The 19,121-nt window shown below is 43.0% G+C and overlaps 1 protein-coding gene across 1 annotated transcript in view; it reads left to right on the top strand.

Annotated features, from left to right (window-relative positions):
• Positions 1-19,121, top strand: part of SYNDIG1 (synapse differentiation inducing 1) — a 311,029-nt gene that overhangs the window by 154,228 nt on the left and 137,680 nt on the right. The window lies entirely within an intron of this gene.

Raw genomic sequence — 19,121 nt, 5'->3', positions numbered from 1 at the left:
TGCTATTTTAATAGTAGGCCAGGCACATTGATGAAAGTTTGCCTTGGGTTAATTGGGTTTTATAAAGAGTGTTTCACTGTGAAATGTAAGAAGGTATTAATGTTAAAGGGTGAATGGCTTAGGATGTTTCATAATATGCTATTTGCCATGCCTAGCACGTAGCAGAGTGATGTATATTCTTAGAGTATAAAGCTTTTGAAGGCCAAGGTACTAGCCTACAATATTTCCTGCAGGTAAGCACCTTGTCTGTGCACAAGTCTCCTACTCATGCAAATGATAGGAATAAGTTTGTCATTTGATGTGGAAAAAAGAAATGTCAAACAGCATGTTTTATCTTGATGTATTTTATTTTGAAATGAAAACAGAGAAAAACAAATTGGCCTATATTTAGAATGATTTAAGCAGCCAAAATGGCTGCCAAACAGCTAAATAGCTTGTTTGTGGCTATCCAGTCATTTTTACTACTACTACTACTTATCATTTCTATAGTGCTGAAAGGCGTACACAGCGCTATACATTTAACATGTAATAGAGGGTCCCTGCTCAGAAGAGCTTGCAATCTAATATGGACTGACAGACAGGACATATAGGGATTGGGGAGTTGTTTTCCAGAGAGAATGAAAGGATGAACGTGGGTAAGCTACCACATGGCTCCAGAAAAAAAAGAGAACATAACATAAGAATTGCCACTGCTGAGTCACACCAGTGGTCCATCATGCCCAGCAGACCGCTCACGGGGCGGCCCTCTAGTCTAAGACCAGCACCCTAACTGAGACTAGCCCTACCAGTGCACGTTCTTTTTCAGCAGAAACTTGTCTAACTTTGTCTTGAATCCTTGGAGGGTGTTTTCCCCTATAACAGCTTCTGGAATAGCGTTCTATCCCCTTTCAACTTTAGAGAGTGCCCTCTTGTTCTCCCTACCTTGGAGAGGGTGAACAACCTGTCCTTATCTACTAAGTCTATACCCTTCAGTACCTTGAATGTTTCGATCATGTCCCCTCTCAATCTCCTCTGTTCGAGGGAGAAGAGGCCCAGTTTCTCTAATCTTTCGCTGTACGGCAACTCCTCCAGCCCCTTAACCATCTTAGTCGGTCTTTTTTGGACCCTTTCGAGTAGTACCGTGTCCTTCTTCATGTACGGCGACTAGTGCTGGACGTAGTACTCCAGGTGAGGGCATACCATGGCCCGGTACAGCGGCATGATAACCTTCTCTGTTCTGTTCGTGATCACTCTGCTACGTGCTAGGCATGGCAAATAGCATATTATGAAACATCCTAAGCCATTCACCCTTTAACATTAATACCTTCTTACATTTCACAGTGAAACACTCTTTATAAAACCCAATTAACCCATATAATAGAAGTGAGAGGCATGCAAATCTGCTCCATGCATATTCATTAGGGCTATCCTGAAAACCCGATTGGCCTGGTGGTCCTCCAGGATAGGGTTGGGAACCACTGCTATAGAATATTGGGGATTTGCGCCCCAACTTGAGTGCCAGGATTTAGGCCAGGTTTCAGCTGGCATAAGTCCGCGTACCCAAAGTTGTGCCTGGAATTTGGAGATAAATGCTATACTAAAAAGAGCACACATCCAGGAGTATCTTTTACAGAATATCAATGACTGCCAATTATTATCATCATCTAATTTTATGCCTCATTTATAGAATTTTCCCCATAATATTTAAAGGTATAAACCAATGATGTTAAAGCAGGCATAACTAGAATATCAAAGATCTTTATCATAGAATTTAAAAAAAAAGAGTTCCCGGCATTGCCATGTTTCGCTCACTAGGGCTACTTCAGTGCAGTACACATGCTAGTAAAACAAATAAATAAATACTTTTCCTCCGTATTTGCTATGATAGGGGATTAACAGACCCGCAAATACAGAAAAACCGTGAATAACTTTTTCATATGTTATTCGCTGTTTTCTATTAAAAACCATCATGAATATGGCGAAACCGCGAATAACATGGTGGGAGACCTGGCCTGTTCCTGAAGGAGAGGCAAAACACGGTGAATAAAGTGCTGGGAATCAGCTATTTTCTCTGCAAACGCTTGGAATCGGCGATTTCTCTATGCAAGCTGATGTAATTGGGGGGGGGGGGGGGTTGGAGGAGCCAGCAAGCTAAAAACCATGAACAATCGAAAAACCACGATTGCTGAAACCGCGAATACGAAGGGAGAAGTGTAATGGTTAGAATCATAAAATCTAAACCATAAATAAACACACAGTAGATGATAAATGTGAAACATATGAATAAACATATGTGTCGTAGTGGTTAGTACCCTGAGGTTGTGGGTTCAAACCCTGTGCTGTTCCTTGTGACCCTGTGCAAGTCACTTAATCCTCCACTGCCCCAAGTAGGAGAGTAAATCAAGAAGTAAAGGAAAATTACATTTAACGGCTTTAATAGAAGCAACTGTGAGCAATTGAACATATCACTTTTTCACATAGTACCCATACAAGATGAAAATAAAAACAAACTGTGGAAGACACAATGTTCTTGATTGTGCTTTTATTTCTTCCAAAAGTCTTCAAACAGTATTAAAAATTTGTCCGCATTGATCGTATGAAAAACAAACGGACCGTTTGTTTTTCATACGATCAATGTGGACAAGTTTTAATACTGTTTGAAGACTTTTGGAAGAAATAAAAGGACAGACAAGAACATTGCGTCTTCCACCATTTGTTTTTATTTGAATTGCTCCTTTTTCTGTGGAACATTGGGTCTTTTTGTTCTGTTTTTCTCATACAAGATGACACATTGGTTGTTTTGTTCAACTAGCTTCTGCATTCCTGCAGAGAAGAAGTTTTTGTCTGCTCCTGAAGCCAGGTGAACACCGCTTCCTTTACTTCATCGTACTTTGTCTTTTGCTCTGCGGGTTGCAGTGATGTGCCCATGTCTCATCGCCAGTGATAGTTCTCTCCAGAATACTCGGATCTTCTTCATTCTGTCTCAGGAACTGGGTTGCAACCTCCACATGCTGTTGCTTGGGCAGATCAGTAAGCTGTTTGGGAGCCCACTGTGTGCAGACTTTCCTGTGTCTCAGGTCATCATGCATTACGGCAAATGCAGATCCATTGCTGATATCCAAATTTGCACCAGTTGAGACACCGTTATCCGTCACAAGGCATCAGCCTTGTCAATGTGCCCTTGTGTGCACAATGTTGATGGGTGACCAGAACGACCTTCTTCCCGTTTTAAACCATTTTACCCACTCATAAATGTTTCATTGATTCATGGTGCTATGTCCATACTGAGTCAATATCCGATGGTGGATTTCCACAAGTTTTACTCCCTCTGCTGAAAGAAAGCATACTAATGCACGTTGTTATTTGATGGTGCAATCTTGCAATGAAGCGTCCATGTTTATGACCTCATGGCTGCCATATGACTAAAGGCTAAGCGCGGCACTGTTTGTGGACGAACTATCCAACAGGCAATGTACGAGTACATATGTTGCATATCGCTAGCTCTGTTCTGGTTATCACGTAATTTAACAATTCCCTTTAATTTCTGATTCACCCTCATACATTAGATAGATTGCGAGCCCACCAGGATAGATAGGGAAAATGCTTGAGTACCTGATTTATAACCTGTTCTGAGCTCCTTTGGAAGGATAGGCTAAAAAAATGAAAATTTTAAAACATATGTTAACATAATAAATATTAATTATAAAATATAAATCATTCAAAACATATTAAATTATGAAATGAACTCATATGAGTAAACATAAAAACTATACTCATAATCTACTCAAATGAGAGCTCATGCCTTGCCTGATCCCTATACACACCTGGATATTTTTATTGCCCTGGGAGAAACACAGCCATATTGGGCACTCCTTTATTTATGATTCTAAAGGAAAGATGCTTAATATCCTCATCGTGTCTGCTTCAACATATACTATCCTTTTAGCTGCTTGCCTATTTGTTTTCTGGGACTTTAAACCTATGAAGACCTCTTTTAGGCTCCTGCAGCATAGCTGTTAAAATCATCACTTTCAGGTTATGTAGGAACATAGAAACATGACACAGATAAAGGCCAAATGGCCCATCCAGTCTGCCCATCCGCAGTAATCATTATCTCTTCCTCTCTCTAAGAGATCCCATGTGCTTACCCCAGGCTTTCTTGAACTCAGACACAGTCTCTGTCTCTACCACCTCTTCCGGGAGACTGTTCCATGCATCTACCACTCTTTCTGTAAAAAAGTATTTCCTTAGATTACTCCGGAGCCTATCACCTCTTAACTTCATCCTATGCCCTCTCAGTTCAGAGTCCAGAGCTTCCTTTCAAATGAAAGAGACTTGACTCATGTGCATTTACACCTTGTAGGTATTTAAACGTCTCTATCATATCTCCCTTCTCTCTCCTTTCCTCCAAAGTATACAGATTGAGATCTTTACGTTTGTCCCCATACACCTGATGATGAAGATCATGCACCATTTTAGTAGCCTTCCTCTGGACTGACTCCATCCTTTTTATATCTTTTTGAAGGTGCATCCTCCAGAATTGTACACAATATTCTAAATGAGGTCTCATCAGTCATATACTTCCTTTTTCCTACTGGCCATACCTCTCTCCCTATGCAACCTAGCATCTTTCTAGTTTTCACAGTCACCCTTCCAACCTGTTTGGCCACCTTAGAATTATCACATACAATCACACCCAATCCTGCTCTTCTATCATGCACATAAGTTCTTCACCCCCTAAATTGTACCGTCAGATAATTTTAAATTTATGAGATATTTTATTTTTAGTGTTAGAAAAATGTGTGTTGCTTTGAAAATGTATATATAACTTGAAATGAGTAACTTTATACCTACTATATTTAGTTTGTGTGTGCGAGGAGAGGAAAGGGTAATTTTGTAAAGATTTTCACATATAAGGTACATTTGTAAAATTGTATGCCCATGTAAAACGTAAGCATACAGGAAAGTATGCACTTTTGGTCATAGTAACATAACATAGTAGATGAAGGCAGATAAAGACCCGAATGGTCCATCTAGTCTGCCCAACCTGATTCAATTTAAATTTTTTTAAAATTTTTTTCTTCTTAGCTATTTCTGGGCAAGCATCCAAAGCTCTACCCGGTACTGTGCTTGGGTTCCTACTAGAGAGCTGCACGGGAACAGGGACGATGGGAATCCCGCAGGACCCGAGGGGATCCCATGGGTTCCCTCTTTGGGTCACGGGGATCCCGTTGGGATGCTACCTAGGGTCACAGGGATCTCATGGGGACGCCCCCTAGGGTCACGGGGATCCCGTGGGGACACCTCCTAGGGTCGCAGGGATCCTGCGGGGTTCGATGCACTCGAGCCGCGAAGCTCGTCTTATTTTCCCTACCTACCCTGCTGAAGCACACAGCCAACTGGAAGTCTTCCACGATGTCAGTGCTCCTATCATTTTCGTTGCCCTCCTCTGGACCGCTTCAAGTCTTCTTACGTCCTTCGCCAGATACGGTCTCCAAAACTGAACACAATACTCCAAGTGGGACCTTACCAATGACCTGTACAGGGGCATCAACACCTTCTTCCTTCTACTGGCTACGCCTCTCTTTATATAGCCCAGCATCCTTCTGGCAGCAGCCACTGCCTTGTCACAATATTTTTTCGCCTTTAGATCTTCGGACACTATCACTCCAAGATCCCTCTCCCCGCCCATGCATATTAGCTTCTCTCCTCCCAGCATATACGGTTCCTTCCGATTATTAATCCCCAAATGCATTACTCTGAATTTCTTTGCATTGAATTTTAGTTGCTATTCATTAGACCATTCCTCTAACTTTTGCAGATCCTTTTTCATATTTTCCACTCCCTCTTCGGTGTCTATTCTGTTACAAATCTTGGTATCATCTGCAAAAAGGCACACTTTTCCTTCTAACCCTTCAGCAATGTCACTCACAAACATATTGAACAGATTGGCCCCAGCACCGAACCCTGAGGGACTCCACTACTCACCTTTCCTTCCTCCGAGCGACTTCCATTAACCACCACCCTCTGGCGTCTGTCCGACAGCCAGTTTCTAACCCAGTTCACCACTTTGGGTCCTAACTTCAGCCCTTCAAGTTTGTTCAACAGCCTCCTATGAGGAACTGTATCAAAGGCTTTGCTGAAATCTAAGTAAATTACATCTAGCATATGTCCTCGATCCAGCTCTCTGGTCACCCAATCAAAAAATTCAATCAGGTTCGTTTGGCACGATTTACCTTTTGTAAGTAAGGCTCACCAGCCTATAGTTTCCTGCTTCATCCCTGTGATCACTTTTATGAATAGGGACCACATCCGCTCTCATCCAATCCCCAGGAATCACTCCTGTCTCCAGAGATTTGTTGAACAAGTCTTTAATAGGACTCACCAGAACTTCTCTGAGCTCCCTTGGTATCCTGGGATGGATCCCATCTGGTCCCATCACTTTGTCCACCTTCAGTTTTTTGGTCGGCAATCGCTAAAGCACTGACAAACACAAAAAGAAACTGACTTGATATTCAGTGTCTGAACTAATTTGGGCACCAGCATTGTATATCCAGGTCACTGGCAGCTGCCAATAATTATTCAGATACTGGCTGATATTCAGACTTGTACTCAGATAACCTACATAAACTTAAGAAAGCCTTTTTTGCTATCCTAACTTCATCTGGACATTTACCCAGTTAGCAGACTGAAAATTGCCACTAACCAGGTAAGTTCCTTCTCTATCCTGGCTCTGCTCTGGGCCACTCTGGCACAGTCCGGATTGTGCCGTGGTGTTCTGTTTGGATCCAGCACTGGGCATCAGCAATCAGTAGCTGGATGCTATTGACCTTGCTTCAGGTGCAACGTTACTCTTATCCTGACTTGATTTTTAGTTCATTTGGGGGATAATGACCTTTGCCAGGTGAAGGCAGTAGTCTTAATTAGGCAAATGAAAAGGGATTTTCTGTTAGCTTTATGCCATTTCCCTTGTTGTCATTTGGTATAGTGTCAAATCATACCACGTTTTGTTTGGAGGAATATTCTGCAGTTTCAAACAGTTGAGTGTCTCTGCGGATGAGTTAATGCTGAGGTATTTAGATTTGTATGGTCTTTAGGTGGGATGCTACTCACACATGAGTTGCCAACATTTGACTGTCCAGGGCTTTGCCACCTATTAGATATAGGTTTGAATATATTTTTATGCACTGTGCATGATTTATTGAAATCAATTTTTGGGATGGCTGGCTGCAGTCAGGGCTGGATTAATCAATAGGCCTAGTAGGCACGTGCCTAGGGCCTGAAACTGTGAGGGGGGGGCCCACTGAAGGAAGATGACTCACCTTGCCATTTTTTTTAAAACAGCAATGGCCCACTCCCAGCATCAACAGTAATGCCCCCCCCCCCCAATCGACGGCAATGAGGCTGGCTCTGTTACAGGAAGGTCCCGCGATGGCTGACTGCATCTGCCGGTCCATCTCCCTACAATGTCACTTACTTGCTCTAGAAAAAGTGACGTCAGAGGGGGATAGACCGGCAGACGCAGTCATTATGGGACCTTCCTGTAACAGATATGGCCATTGATGTGGGGGGGGGACCTGTTGCCATTGATACGGGTGGGGCCCATTGCTGTTGATGCGGGAGGGAGGGGGTAACCCGTTGCCATCAGCTGTTCTAATTTTGCTTTCAGGCTGTCTTTTGCAAAGGAGCTCAGAGGGCAGAGTCGGCAGCTGCAATGTTTGGAGGGGGAGAGAGAAAGGAGCATGGAAAGGTGGCGGAGGGAGAGAAAGGGGCAGGGTGGTATGGAAGGATTGTGAGAAAGACGATATGGAAGGATGGTGGAGGAAGAGAAAGGGGGCAGGGTGGTATGGAAGGATGATGTGAGAAGGATGATATGGAAGGGTGGTGGAGGAAGAGAAAGGGGACAAGGTGGTATGGAAGGGTTGTGAGAAGGATGGTATGGAAGGGTGGTGGAGGAAGAAAAAGGAGGCAGGGTGGTATGGAAGGGTGGTAGAGGAAGAGAAAGGGGGCAGGGTGGTATGGAAGGGTTGTGAGAAGGATGGTATGGAAGGGTGGTGGAGGGAGAGTAAAGGGGCAGATGCTGATGGAATTGGTGTGAAAGGAAAGGGAAGAGAAACATAAGGGGGAAGGATACTGGATGGAATTGGGTTGGAAGGAAAGAAAGGGGGCAGATGCTGATGGAATTGGTGTGTAGGGAAAGGGGAGAAAGACATAAAGGGGAAGGATACTGGATGCAATTGGGCTGGAGGGAAAGAAAGGGGGCAGATGCTGATGGAAGTGGGGGGAAGGGAGAAGAGAGAGTGAATTACCAGACCACGGGGGTGTGGGAGAGGGAAGGGAAGGAGAGGAGATGAAGTTTTTACCCACTGCGGCCGGTGATTAAAAAAAAAGCCTAATGTACTTCATATAAGGGAGTGGGGGGTTATGTGCATTAAAAAGGTTTAAACTTTAAAAGTTTCAACTAAACTAACAAATGCCTGAAAATTCACTATAAAAATTCACTTTTTCAGTAGCTGGCCCTTATGAGTGGATCAAATTACCTGTGGATTTAAAGAAACAGACAATTTATCTATGCACAAAAAGCAACTTAGATGATAAATCGGCACTTAGATGATCAGTAAGACAGGTCGCCCAAGTGCCGATAATCGAAACAGGTTTTAGACATATTTAAAATCGACCTAGGCCTTCACAGTGCTGCTGAATGACTAGAGCTAAAAGGGGATGTCAGGAGCAGTGTCGAGGGTGGGATTTGGGCAGGACGTGAGCCGTCCAAGACTTAGTTGTACTGCATGTATAACCAAAAGTTTTACAACACTGCCTAGACGGAACCTGGACGTTGTGACTTAGGCCATCTAAAACCAGGTCTAAGTCACAAAGTACAGACCCCTCACACACTATCCCAGTGATCACTGACCCTCCCTAAAAATCGTAATAACAACTTTATATATCTGCCTCCAGAACATCAGCACCTGGCAGCCTGGCATAGGAAAGCCTAGTAGAGCTGCACAGAGGTGGCTTAAGTGGTCTTGGGGGTAGGTTAGTGAACCATGGAGAGAAGGACTCAGGTCCATAAGCCATTCTAATCACTGCATTCATGGTGAAACATGTGCACCCCCAAAAAATAACAAAACCCAAACCCTTTTGTACTGCCATATAAGTGGCACCTGCAGCCATAAGGGCTATGGGGTGGTAGATAGGTGGGTCTAGTAGATTCGGGGGTGTTTTGACCTATAAGAGAGCTGTAGTGAGATGTTTATGTGGGACCCTTTTTGTGAAGTTTACCTGTAAAGGTACCCCACTACTCTGGTGCCATGTCTGGGTATCCATTCCATCACTTTTCTAGCCCCTCCCGCGCCCAAAAGTTCTTTTTCTAGGCGTTTGTGACTTGGACAAATTTTTGGTTGAAAATGGGGTATAAAGATGGACGACTTAGCGGTCTGGCCGATCAGATACCTGGACGTACAGTTGGACGATTTTCGAAAAAAAAAAAAAAAAAATGGACCTTTTCTCATGTCCGACTTTGGGCGACTTGTGACTTAGGCCCAAAACGGACTTAGACGTTTCTTTTATGCCCCTCCACATGTCTGAAATGTTTTGTTTTAGTGAGGTATATTTTTATTGTATATATTTAATTCAGGGGTGTCCAATGTCGGTCCTCGAGTGCCGCAATCCAGTCGGGTTTTCAGGATTTCCCCAATGAATATGCATGAGATCTATTAGCATACAATGAAAGCAGTGCATGCAAATAGACCTCATGTATATTCATTGGGGAAATCCTGAAAATCCGACTGGACTGCGGCCCTCGAGGACCGACATTGGACACCTCTGTATTTAATTGTTCTTCACCATGGTTATAGGCAGCCTACAAATAATAAATTATATAAACTACATATAAACCGAGAACAGGCTACAAATGATTCTGTAAAGATTCATAAGGTAATAACTGCAGCAAATGTTTTTGAAAAACCATTCATTCATTTGGCCCTATCACCAACTCCATAAATGCTTTACAATACTGACCTCTCTGAGATTATTTTAGAAAGGAAGAACCTGCAAAAAAGAAAACTTCATTGTCCAATAGTCTCTGACAGCTATTTGTCTCTGGTAATTCACTCTAGGGTTGGAGGCAGAAATCACTCTATTTAGATAGCAATTTGCATCTATTTCTGTAAAATGGGATTTTGAGTAATTGGAACTGTAATTCATTGTGAAGTTAGTTTTTGGAATTGTTCCCTCTCAGTGTTCCAACATATAATTGCACCACTCTTTTATTCTATAATTGTACATGTAATTTAAAAAAAAAAACAAAAAACCCATAACATTCCTCCTAAAAAAAACATTTTTGTTAATCATTCTACTTTATATTATCATTCTTTGAGATAAAGAGCCAACTGCAAACAGCACTGATAGATGCAGGACGTTACTCATCTGTGACTTAACTTCTGGCAGTCTACATCCATCTTGAATGCCCAAACCTTTAACTTTAATACATTGGGGATAATATTCAAAGTGATTTAGCTACTGACCAGTTAAAGGAAAGAGACTGGGACTTGTATACTGCCTTTTAGTAGTTTTACAACCATACTCAAAGTGATTCTCACTCTCGTTATAGTTCTACTCTTCTAACTTGCAGGGTATCACAAGGCTCCATACTTGCTCCTCTACTCTTTAATGTCTTCTTGACTTCTTTGACCACCTCCATCCAAGACGCTGTTGTTTTGATGATGTTACCCCTTTGTCTTTGTCAACTTTCAATAATTGTCTTATTGTTTCTCACTGGCTCGCTTCTCAAAGATTAAAAATTAATTAATCCTGCTACATCTCAAGTCTTTTAGGTGGGCTTTTACAAAGGTATGCTGCCAAGCAATACACACTGAAAATGTCAAGCTGCTCATTTGGTTCTTTTGAGCGGTTCGGCATTTAGCATGCGCTTCTTGGCAGTGCACCTTTATAAAAGGGTCCGTTAGTTCTCTAGACCTGTTTCCGATATTTTAATTTCCCTGTTATCTCTGGTTTTCTCATTCCAATCAAGTCTGCTGTAAATTTTAGCAGATCATCTTTGATAACAGATTAACCTTTAAAGCCCGTATCTCAGAACTAACCAAAAGATCTTTTTTTTGGTTCTATGAAAAATTAATGCTTTAAAATTCTATTTAGCTGACACTTATTCATGCCTTTCTAATTCTCATCTTGATTATTATAATTCTCATTCATCTCCTTTTCTCTTTGAAATGATTCCAATTGTTTCAAAATACTGCAGTTAAACTTATCTATAATGCAAATAGGCCATCTTTTCTTGCTTAATGAACTCTGGCTTTCCTAGTTCTAGAATTTGCTTTAAAATTTTATTATTAGCACATTGGGCTTACTATACTGGTAATCATATTTATCTGAATGTTCTTCTGACTTCCTGTGTACCTGCATTTTCTCTTTGCTCTTCACAGAATTCCCTCTTGTCTATTACACCCTCATCATGTATTACAAGTAAATTTGATATCCTCAATGAATAATTAGATTTGCATATAATGGAGGCAGTGCATACAAATCTCACTCATGAATATTTATTGCAAATAGCCTGAAAACTTAAGTGCCTTGGATTCCCCCAAGACAGGTTTGGGAAGCACTGATTTAGGGGTCTTTTTACTAAGCTGCAGTAAAAAGTGGCCTTAGGGCAAACTTACATGGGTCTTTCCCATGCACCAAGGCCATTTTTACTACTGCCAACAAATGCCCATTTTTCCATTTTTTTAATTAATGTCCATGTTCTAATGTTGCCACCTAAAAACACCTCAGTGAAAACACCTATACTAAAAAATGATTTCCAAATATTATAATCAGGGCAGGATTAATTTGTCGAGGGCCCCTAGGCACACAAGTACACTGGGCCCCCAGCCCCACCCCACCCCACCATGCGCCCAGGTGGAAACAGGAAGCTGCGTCAGAGGGAAGCTTTGGGCAAGCAGTACCACTTGCACAATTACAGTTCCCATTGCCTTTCTTACCCGCGTTGCTTGTTTGTCTTACTTTCTGTCAATGGGGGAGCCGTGTTGCCGATCGGGGTGGGGCCCACGTTGTCGATCGGGGGGCCCGTGTTGCTGATCGATGCTGGAGGGGCCCCATTCATCAGGGCCCCCTGACCATTTCGAGCCCTAGGCATGTGCCTACTTGGCCTATTGGTTAATCCTACCCTGATTACAATTGCCATTCACAATATATATTTTTTGTTGAATATGTGCTCAGAGAAGAACCAGAGATAGAAGTTAGCTTGACTTTGTCTCCTGACAATGGCTCCAGGGCCACCATCAGAAATTTCTGTGCCCCTTACTGAGCAATCCTATTGGGCCCCCCATGTACCCCTTCCCCCCCCCCGACCCGCCCTTCTTCCATGGGCCGAATACACACATACTTTTCTCTGTCGCCGCACTCTTTGACCAAAAGATTTGTAAGCCTGCAACCACTTCAAGGTAGACTCTTTCAGCAGGGCCCTAACCTAACCTAAACTAAACTAATCTATACCTTTCTATTCTAAACTAACATATGTCTAATACTGAAATAATAGCAAACTAACAAACATCTGCATAATAAATAACTAATAAATAATAGTGCTAGTAGCTTTAATTTACTTTTGAATGTAAAATCTCAGTTAAGGATTTCTTTTGACCTTTGTAGGCCAGAAGTAGATCACAATTGCACAATATTTTTTGTAGCAAGTATTAAATGTGTTTTTATAAATATTGTAAGCTTAATAAATATATCAGAAAAAACTACACATCTGAGCGCATATCTGAACATACACATCTGTATGATCCCATCCTCCTCAGCTTGCCTATAGCTGCATCATGCATGTTAAAAATGTACGATATGTTGATATGTGCACCTTCCTTCCTTCCCATCCATCCTCCTCAGCCTGTCCTTACACATCCACAGCTGCATGTTAATGATGATGTATATGTTATGATGATAAATAAGTGCATATGAGCACATCATTAATATGCAGCTATGGATGAATATATAATGATGTTATGAGTGTGCACCTCTTCCTTCCCATCCTCCTCAGCATGTCACATATAGCATGTTACATTGCACAGACATGCAATCTTCTCCCCCTCTGTTTTCCCCATGTTCTTTCAGCATCCTTCTCCCCCTCTGTCTTCCCCATGTGCTTTCAGCGTCCTTCTCCCCCCCCCCCCATCTTCCCATGTCCTTTCAGCGTCCTTCTCCACCCCTTTGTCTTCCCCATGTCCTTTCAGGGTCCTTCTCCCCCCTCTGTCTTCCCCATGTGCTTTCAGCGTCCTTTTCCCCCTCCCTCCCATCTTCCCCATGTCCTTTCAGCATCCTTCTCCACCCCTTTGTCTTCCCCAAGTCCTTTCAGCGTCCTTCTCCACCCCTTTGTCTTCCCCAGTGCTTTCAGCGGACTTCTCCCCCCTCAGTTTTACCCATTTCCCTTAAGCGTCTTTTCTTCTCCACTCCACCTTTCCTCCCTTTCTCCCTCCCTACCCCTTACCTTTGTGGCGCTTCCCCACCCGACCGACAACAGAACAGGCCAGGTCGGACAAACCTCCCTGCCCTGTAGCCGCGAATCTAAATTACCTTCTTACAGCAGCTGGAGTATTGAAGCTGCTGTAAGAAGGTAATTTAGATTCGCTGCTACAGGGCAGGGAGGTTTGTCGGCCGGGCCTGTTGTCGGTCGGTCGGGGGAAGCGCCACAAGGCTAAGGGGACCTGACCGGCTGTGCACACACCCCCCATGGCTGCACCCGGGGCGGACCGCCCCCCCCCCTTCGGAACACGACTGTCTTTTCCCTACCTGCCCTGCCGCAAGCAGCCGACTGGAAGTCTTCCCGATGTCAGCGCTGACGTCGGAGGAAGGGAGGGCTATCTACACACTCTCCTGTGTAGGCAGAGCTGTGATATATGTTGTATAGTTGAATACAATAAAGCAGAGGCCAATCATTGTGTTATTGTCATATCCATTGTGTCACTAGAGCTGAATTGTATAGGAGCTATGTGCAAGACGATGGTGTGACTGCTAGTGTTACATGCATTCTTGCTACCTAAATCTAGGTTGCTCCTTATAGAATTATCTTTTCAAGACTCATATGCTTAACAGTTTTGCATATAAGCAATGGCAATTTTCAGTTTGGTGATATTTCATCACCAAGACACAATCATTTTATCAATGTGGACTTTGATTTCATCACGTGAAAGCTCATCATGCATTCAATAACTTGATGTATAATTCAAATTATTTTTGTGGAAAATTTAGTTCAAAAGAGATGATGGGGTGCCTTCACATATCTGTGCCTGTTATTTTGTGCCCAACTATGGAATCTAACTTAAACTTTTTACAACATAAAATTTTCATGAGTTCATATTTAGTTGCAGAAGAATAGTTTTTTTGTCACCCAACACTTCATCACACATGTGGCATGGAGGATTCGCCTTAGTCCCCATGTCATTCTCTGACACAACTGCATGATTATTCTTTCTATATACAGTATATATTTGGTATTTCAGTTAGGGATGATTCTGCTCCAAGAGCAAAGCACACATATTTCACAAAAATCTCATGCCTATTAAGAATCATAACGGATTGCCTGCACTGAAAGCCTTCAGAATCACCCATCTACAATAATCATCTCCTCACAGTTTCATGCACACATCCCTCGTCAATCTGAGCAGCATTTAATTGATTAATTAAATCACGGAGAGAAGCAAACAGCTTTCCAGACTCACACCTCGCATATCTAACCATTTCTAGCTGGACCAGTATTTCACAGACTTCACATTTGAAGTATTAAAATATGGGTTTTTTTTTTACAGGACACACTTATTACATTTGAGAAATACTTTGCAAACCACGCCGTATTTACCTGCTACCGAATTAATGGAATAAGAAATCCATGCGGGCTTTTTCTCTTCCTACCATACACAAGAAGGGAAGGAGGAGAGGGCGGGACTGGGAAAACGCATGGGGATGCGAGCATCAAGCAGAGGGATTGAGGAGGCGGGGCCGTGAGAGCACAAAGGGGTGCGAACGCTGAGCTGGAGGAACTCATGCAAGTGAGCATCTTGGAGAGAACCAATGAGAAGGTCAAAACTAGGACGGGACTGCCAACACACGCTTTATTGAGAAGGCCTATAAAAATAAAATCCCTCCCTCTTCTGGCGTATCCAAGCAACAGGAGGCATTGCTGACTTCGGAAAGGGGAAAGGAGGCAAAAATAAATAAATAAATGAACAGAGGAATCAGGCATTTCAACTAGTGACTAGACAGACCGCATTAAAAAATTAAACGGGCCATAGTTTGCCCATGTCTGGCCTAGAACCTGGAGAACTGAGGTTGATTCTCAATGAAGCGCCTTGTGATTCTGGACAAGTCACTTAACCCTCCATTGCCCCAGGGATATAAAACTTATGGGGATCTTACGTGAGCCATTCCCACATAGTAAGGCCATTTTTACCACTGGAATAAAATAGCCTATTTTCTCATTTTTAGCATTAATGGCCATGTGATATTGAAATTGCATCAATTCATCACCAGCAGCCAAATACAAAGCACATATCACAATTTGGATAGAGAGGCTGGAAACAGGGACACATGGCTTCAGAATGTGTTTAGCAAGGCTCATATTTAGTCACAAAAGAACAGGTGCCAATGTGTGCTGGCACTTATGGTTTCCTTTGGATATGCACACAAAGAAGCTGCAATTACCAGCATTCTCCCCATTCCACTGCACCACCACCACCCATTTGCTGCAAGTTTTATGTGCATATAATTTGAATGCCTTTATCTTGAATACATGATGAAGTTTCAAGTGATAAAATGTCTGCAGTGGTGAGGTGTCACTGTTTTGCACCTAAATACAAACCTTGAGAAAATTTTGTGTGTGAAAGAAGTTTTAGCGAGGCTCATATTTAGGAGCAAAAGAACAGGCATGGATGTGTACTGAAACATCCCTTCCATTTGACATACATTTTCCACAAATATAATTTGAATGTATTGGTAGGGCTAGTGGGGGGGGGGGGGGGGGGGGAAGCAAGATGGCATCCTAGAGCTGAGAAGAGCCGCTCCGCTTTAGCTTGACTATGCCACAGAATCACAGCAGGAAGATTCCTGTGGTTTCTACTGCAGTTTCCTCAGCTCTACAATTGTTCCAGACAATTATGGAGTCTTATGTGGCTTCAACATCTTCTGGGGATCCGCTAAGGAAGGGAGAAAATGAGGCATCACCAGGGCCGGATTTAGATGAAAAGAGGCCCTAGGCTATTCCACTTATGAGGCCCTTTCACCTCCCATTTTTAAGTTTGTAAATTACATGAGAGATAATAAAATACATCATTACTGTGATATATATCAATATGTTAAATGAAACATGTTGTTATTGGTACTAACCTTTATAAAAAATGTGACACGGATAATAAATAAAAAAAAGTCGAGAACACTTATTTGGACATTTATTCTCATATATAGTACTTGTAACAATAACTAATCAAACATAACACACAACATTGCCCCTTCCTATGTCCATAGTGCCCCCAGTGCGTCCGTCCTCACCTCACCCCCCCTCCGATGCCCGCCTGCCTCCCATCCCCCTTCCATTGAACACCCCCCATGCCATCCTGCCTGCCTGCCTGCCCCCCACCCCCTCCGATGCCAGCCTGCCTGCCTCCCATCCCCCTTCCACTGAAACCCCCCCATGCCAGTCTGGGCCGCCCTGTCCTGACAGATCCACATTTTGCCTCTCTCCCCGCAAAGCTGGGCTTTGCCCAGCTGTTTCCGGACTGACATCTTTCCCTCCCCGATCCTCCTCCCAGGGCAAGAAAAAGAAAGGGAAAAGCCGAGTTGGTGCCCCATTGCGGCTGGAGCCGGTTCCGATCCCGAAGCGTAGAATTTCTCCTTATTTTCGGTTCAGTGTTTTAGTGTTCACTATTTTTAGAATAGTGTAATTTTAATTTTGCTAACAATTTGAATGTAGGCCCCTTTTGATCTTGAGGCCCCAAGGCTGAAGTCTAGTTAGCCTATAGGAAAATCCGGCCCTGGGCATCACTCTCTCTGCCCCTGGACAGCAGTGTTTCACTGCCCCCCCAAGAGACACAGCGGGAGTCGCAGTCCAGCCAGATTCATCACTGGCACTCTTGCAATGAATGTGATTAGCACAACTGCCATGGGGGCCCCTCCTGAGCAGAGTAGGGATCATGCAGAAGCTGTGAATTCACCTGGGTCAGGAAAACACCAACAGGATGGTGCTCAGACAGCAGGCGCTCCAGAATTGCTACAGCAGCCATTGGAATCACATCCAGCAGTTAGCAGTGACATTTTCCCTGGTAAGACTGTGTTCACTTTAGAAGTGATTTGGAAAGTCATAGTTACATTAGGTCAATCGATTACCACCCCCCAGTTGGCTACAGATCATAAAAGAATTGGAACAAAAAAAATTGTACAGTGCTTAGATTCTTATGATTCTAAGTCATCCTGGCTTTGGATTCTGGGTTCAAGGCATTGGAATCATTATCTACTTCTTTAATGAAGAGCACTGTCAATCTGGAAATGAAATGGGGAAATTTGGAGAATGTTGTATGGAGAAGAAATCTTAAATTAATGAATTTTTCTAGGAGAGCAGGAATTTTGCCACCTGGAGTGTTTTATATGCTGTTATAAAAAAAAATCTGAGGTACAGGGGTTCAATGTCCTATCCCCTATCTCCCTGGACAGCTTAGACTTAGCTGCCTTTTTGGAATCTTCTAAGGGAGAAGCAGCTATCCCTATTACTCTTCTAGTAAGCTTTATGCTGGGCCAGGGTAATAATAATAATAGTTTATATACCGCAGGACCGTGAAGTTCTATGCGGTTTACAATGATTAAAGATGCTACAAATTGAGTAGAATTAACAAAGTTAAAAGCTAGTGATTAACAGCTCTAGAGATCAGTTATTGTGGAATAAGAGGGCGTGATAGGACAGAGTATGGTTTTGGGGTTCAAGAAAGGATTGGATGATTTCCTGAAGGAAAAGGGGATAGAAGGGTATAGATAGAGGATTACTTTACAGGTCCTGGACCTGATGGGCCGCCGCGTGAGCGGACTGCTGGGCACGATGGACCTCTGGTCTGACCCAGCAGAGGCACTGCTTAGTTCTTATGTTCTTAGATCAGTTGCCTAAATACTTCAGGAACAGATATGTTTTTAGGTGTTTCCTAAATTCCCCATAAGTAGTAGGCTTAAGCAATTCTCCCAGATCTTTATCCCATAATGCTGCCTGATGTGAGAAAAGATGTTGATGATGTCTTTTAAATTTACATCCTCTAACCAGTGGAGAAACAAAGTTCAAGTGTGAGCTTCTCTTATGTCTGTTGGTTGAGAAAGAGAAAAGGTCAGTTATATATTTAGGGGCTAAACCAAATAGTACCTTAAAGCAAAAACATCCAAACTTAAACTTCACACGTGCCTCCATCAGCAGCCAATGCAGAAGTCGGTGGGAAGGTGTTACATGATCGAACTTCTTCAACCCAAAAATCAGCCTGACCGCTGGATTGGATACTAAAATTAGGCATCATGCTTGTACTTTTTGTTCGCTTAAACCTCAATTCTATATATGTCGCCTAAAAAATCATCCTCAACCAGTGCAATGCTAAGCACGACTCTATATAAGACAATGTACATAATCACATTTAGGGCTCCTTTTACTAAGGTGCGCTGGGGCTTTAATGTGCAGAATAGCGCACGCTTCATTGCCGCGCGCGCTAGACCTTAACGCCAGCATTGAGCTGGCGTTAGTTCTAGAAGCGTAGCGCGTGGCAATTCCCTGCGTGCGCTAAAAAGCGCTAGCGCACCTTAGTAAAAGGAGCCCTTAGTGCTGCCTAACTAGCCCACGGCATTACTAGGCTTCCTACCTTTTGGGGCAGTGTGTTTATGCCAGGGCTTCCTTGGTCTAAGTGCGTGAGCCCAAGTTAGGTCCAAAACAGGTGCCTAAGTCCAAAACAGGTGCCTAACTCAAAAACACCCACACCCACACCCACACCATCGGCATCTAACCACACCTGTTTATAATTATTTGTTTATACGCTTTGGACTAGGCATCACTTGTTATAGAATTGCGCTTTGCAACTTGCGTGCTTAACTTTCAATTAAGTCCATTTAATGCC

The sequence above is a fragment of the Geotrypetes seraphini genome, chromosome 3 (assembly GCF_902459505.1).
Source record: "Geotrypetes seraphini chromosome 3, aGeoSer1.1, whole genome shotgun sequence".
NCBI classification, from domain to species: domain Eukaryota; kingdom Metazoa; phylum Chordata; class Amphibia; order Gymnophiona; family Dermophiidae; genus Geotrypetes; species Geotrypetes seraphini.
This window is presented reverse-complemented; position numbering and strand designations above follow the sequence as displayed.